Genomic DNA, 4,410 nt, shown 5'->3' on the forward strand with positions numbered 1-4,410 from the left:
ACTCCCGACTGGCCCCCAACGCCCGGTGCCCTACGGCCCTCTCCTTTCCCGCACCCTGTATTGCACGCCCTCCACCGCCTGGCCCGAGCCCTGCTCTTTCCGGCTTACTGGGCCCTGGACCAGCTGCTGGGCTGCTGGGCGCCGGTGGCGCGCCCGAACTGCCGGAAAGCGCTGAGAGCAGCAGCGGGCGCCGTGGCGGCGCTGCTGCTGCTGCTCCTGGTCGGCCTGCCCCTGGCACTGCCGGGCCTGCTGCTCTGGCTGCCCCTGCAGGCTTGGCGCCGCCCCTTCTGCTACCGGCCCCCTCCGCAGTGCTGGGCGCCCCCAGCGCCCTGGCGCCCCCCAGCTGAGCCCGCGCGCTGCTTTGGCTTCCTCAGCGCCAACCTGTGCCTGCTCCCCGACGGGCTAGCGCGCTTCAACAACTTGCGGCACAGCCAGCGGCGGGCCGAGGCTGTGGGCGGCGTGCTGCTCGCCGGCCTGCGGCCCTCGCGCTATGGGACTACGGGCTGCAGTTCGCCAGGGCAGGGGACGCCGGATGGGGTGCTGACGGCCGCGGTGCCGGCAGGTCTGGACTTCGTGTGCCTGCAGGAGGTGTTCGACCTGCGCGCGGCGCGCCGCCTCCTCGGCCACCTAGCGCCCAATCTGGGCCCGGTGCTGTACGACGTAGGCTCCTTCGGCCTGCAGCCCGGGCCTTACCTCAAGCTGCTCGGCAGCGGGCTGCTGCTGGTCTCGCGTTACCCGCTGCTGCGCGCCGCCTTCCGATCCTTCCCCCACGCACGTCGCGAGGACGCGCTGGCCTCCAAGGGACTGCTTTCCGCACAGGTACAGGCCCACCGGCCGCGGCGCTACCTGGCTGGGGAGAGGGCTGGGCGTGGGGCCAAACTGGCGAGAGTTGCTGGGGCCGTCCACGGTGTTGCAGGCGCAGGTGGGCTTCCTGGACGGGCGGCGCATCGTGGGCTTCCTGCACTGCACACATTTGCATGCGCCGAGCGGTGAGCCCCGCGGACGGGATGGTCAGCACGTGGGCAAGCAGCCTCGCCTCTCATCCTGGCGCCGGCAGGTCCCAACCCTCGTCTGCATCTCCGCTTCCCCCACTGTTTGTTCACTGCCCGGAGCACCGGGAGCTGGGTGGAGTGCCCTGGTGGGCTCGCAGATCGGGGCGGGGCGGGGGAGGGGGTGCGCATCTGGGCTCAGACTTCCTCCCCCACCCCCGCAGGGGACGGGCCCTTGCGCTGTAAACAGCTGACGGTTCTACTGGACTGGATCGAGCAGTTTGAAGCCGAGAGCCGCCAGAGTGGCGAGGCCGTGGCCTTCAGCGTGCTTCTGGGTGACCTCAACTTCGACAACTGCTGTTTAGGTGAGGGGCAGGCTGCGAAGGGGCGGGGCTGGGCGGCCTGGCCCCGCCCACCGAGCGTTGGCCTCTCCCCGCAGACCAAGCTAAAGAGCAGGAGCACGAGCTCTTCAGCCAGTTCCGGGGACTCCCCCTTCTCGCCCGGGAACCTCCCAGCTCCTGTGAGGTCACAGGCAGAGCATATCTGTCCTAGTCTAGGGTGCCCTGGGGGCTGGAGTCGTGCGAAGGAGAAGGTTGAGCAGGTGGGAGGAGGCTGGGGGTTTTGGAGTGCTGGGGGAGTCAGCAGGGTTGTGGGGAGCAGTGAAGGGCCAACATGGGTGCCCACACGGTGCCCAGCAGAGGTGAAGTAGGTGGGGAGCAGGGCACCAGGCAGCCCCAGGGGCCCAGGGTGGCTCAGTGGTGACCTCCTCCATCCAGCGGTAACTGAGGCCCCTGCGGCTCTCAGGCAAGATTCCTGGCTGTAGGGACTCGGAACCTGCACGAAACCTGTCGGACCTCCCGTGCGCAGGTGGCAGCCAACCAGAAGGGCATCCAGCTGGTGGGAGAGCTCATTGGGCAGTACGGCCTGGATGTGGTGCAGGCCTACATGGGCCATATTCAGGTGGGCCGAGGGGGCAGGAGCAGGGGGCAGCTCTGTGCCTGCCCCCAGGCAGCTGGGTGGGGAGGTGAGCACGCCCCACCTGGTCGGCGGCATGGCTGCCGGGTGAACATGCTGCTGCCAGGCAAACGCTGAGCTGGCCGTGCGGGACATGCTGCGGCCTTTGGAACCTCGCGGCAGGCCCGAGGCCTGCCCGGAGGTGTCGGCAGAGGACCACATGGACGACGGTTCCCCATCCGACTCCGCGTGCAGATCAACCTGAGTCAGGTCAGGCTGCAGCGGCAGGGCTGAGGGCATCGAGGCGTGGCCGCCCGGCTGCTGATGACCTCTCCCCTCCCTCCCGTGGGCAGGGCAGCGCAGTATTTGACTCAGCGGCACCGGGCCTGAGGTGGCGAACCTCAACGCACGCGCGGCCATCACGCTGTCAGCCCTCATCTACCTCCTGCGCTGTCTGGTGGGCCGAGACATCCCGCTCAACCAGGTGCACGGGGCGGACCGTGTCACCCTGAATGATCCTGGGGGCCGGTCAGCCCGACCACGGACTGGTCCTGGGTGCTGGGTAGGGGCAGGTGTATTCCCCAGCTGCGCTGAGAGCCGGCCCTCCCCCAGGGCTGCCTGGCGCCGGTCGGCTCGGATTCCTAGGGGCTCCATCTTGGACCCATCCCCGAGCGGCCGTGGTGGGGCAACGTGCTGACGTCACAGCGCGTGGTGGACGCTCATCCTAGGGGCCTTCGGGGCCTGTGCGGCCTCGCAGGTGCGGCGGCTGGGTGGGCATGCTCGTGCATGCTGGGGTGGGGGTGTCCCTCCAGCCCAGAGCAATGCCGCTTGCCCCTGGCAGGAGCTGCATGAACAATGTGACCCTGGGCAATGCCCACATGGGCTACTACGAGACGGTGGCGGGCGGGCGCGGGCGCGGCCCGGCTGGCACGGCGCAGCGGGGCACAGCCACATGACCAACACGCGCATCACCGACCCGAGATCCTGAGAGCAGGTGAGCGAGGCCGCCGGGCCGGGCACGGAGCGGGCGGGCGGGCGCTGAGCCCCTGGCCGCGCAGGTACCCGGTCATCGGCCGCCCGAGCTGAGGCTAGGGTCCGGGGCGCGCGCCGCTTCCGGGGCGGCGACGGCGTCGTCCAGCTGCTCTCTTCCGCGAGAGGCGCTGCTGTCTGTGCTGACCGAGCGCCGCGCCTTCCGGCCCTACGGCCTCCACGGTGAGCAGCCGCGATCCCCTGCGGCCGGGGGACCTCCGGTCTCCCACCAACCTCCGCCTCCCATCCCGGCCTCCTGGGCTCCGCCCCACCGCTCTCTCGCAGGGGGCGAGCGCCGGCTCGCGCTCTACCTTTGATCCGCAAGGACGGCCGGACGGTGAATCTGGGGGGGAAGACGTCGGTGCCCGTGTACCCCGGGGTAAGGGTCGAGCTCTGTCCTCTCTCATTCCCGCCCGCCCCTATTGATCGGCACTCCCAGAGGGTGAGCAGAGTTGCAAAGATGACCAGACGCGTAGTTTAATTTGGTTTCAGGGGAAGAGGGCGCGCAGTGGGCCTCCGCGGTCCAGTGGGCCCCGTGGACACGCTGCCCCAGGGGCAGGGAATGGACCGCAGCGGGAGGCGGCGCGGGGAGGGCATGCCCGCCCTGAGCCTGCCCCTCTGTTCCACAGGGCGTGTTCTGCCTCCACACACCAGGCGGTGGGGGCTACGGGGACCCGGATGACCCCGCCCCGCAGCCGCAGGGCGCCCCAGCAGCCCCGGCCTTCCCTGGCGCGGCAGCGTCTATGAGGTCCGCAGAGCCCAGGAGGCGGTGTGAGGGAGGGCCCCACAATAAACAGCTAAGTCGCCCTGTCCCGCGGAACTGGCCAGGCTCACGCTCTGCGTCCGTGTCCTCTTTCCACCCGCCTCGCACACTGTCGCCAGCGTGCGCGTGCCGGCAGGGCGCGACACTCGAGCCGAAGTCCCACGGCCAGGTGTCGAGCCCCCCAGGGCGGTGCTGAAGGTCACCTGCTCCCACCTCCTGGGGGCAGGAGTCAGGGGTTGAGGGTCGCCCAGCTCCAGCCGGCCCTGCCCGGAATTCGCACTTACTGGGCCAGCGGGCCTCCGGCCACTCCCGGTACATGACGTAGCGCGCCGACCTCCAGGGCTTAGCCCGGGGCCTCCGCCGCCGGGAGGGCCTGCCAGGGCGGCGGCGCCCTTCCTCCTGCTCCAGGGCCCTGAGGACGGGCGGTGTTACCGCGGCCAGCGCTCCCTCCGTCCTGGCGGTGCCTGACCCCCAGGGCGCCACTCACCTCCGCAGCATCTCTGGGGAGCAGGCCACCGAGCAGCGCAGGGTGGAAGTGCTCAGCATCGTGCCTGGGGAGGGCGGGGAGGGCGGTCATGGGGAGCGCGGCCCCGGAGCCCTCCCAAGGACAGCTCCCCGCCCGGGCGCCGTCCCAGGGCCGGGCTGCTCCCGGCGAGTGCCCAGCCGGCAGGGGTC

At 70.7% G+C, this 4,410-nt stretch overlaps 1 pseudogene; it reads left to right on the forward strand.

Annotated features, from left to right (window-relative positions):
• Nucleotides 1-1,007: 1,007 nt before the first annotated feature.
• LOC121101666 lies at nucleotides 1,008-3,747 on the forward strand (annotated as a pseudogene).
• The last annotated feature ends 663 nt before the right edge of the window (nucleotides 3,748-4,410 follow it).

This window comes from Ursus maritimus, unplaced genomic scaffold (assembly GCF_017311325.1).
Source record: "Ursus maritimus isolate PB19 unplaced genomic scaffold, ASM1731132v1 scaffold_9, whole genome shotgun sequence".
NCBI classification, from domain to species: domain Eukaryota; kingdom Metazoa; phylum Chordata; class Mammalia; order Carnivora; family Ursidae; genus Ursus; species Ursus maritimus.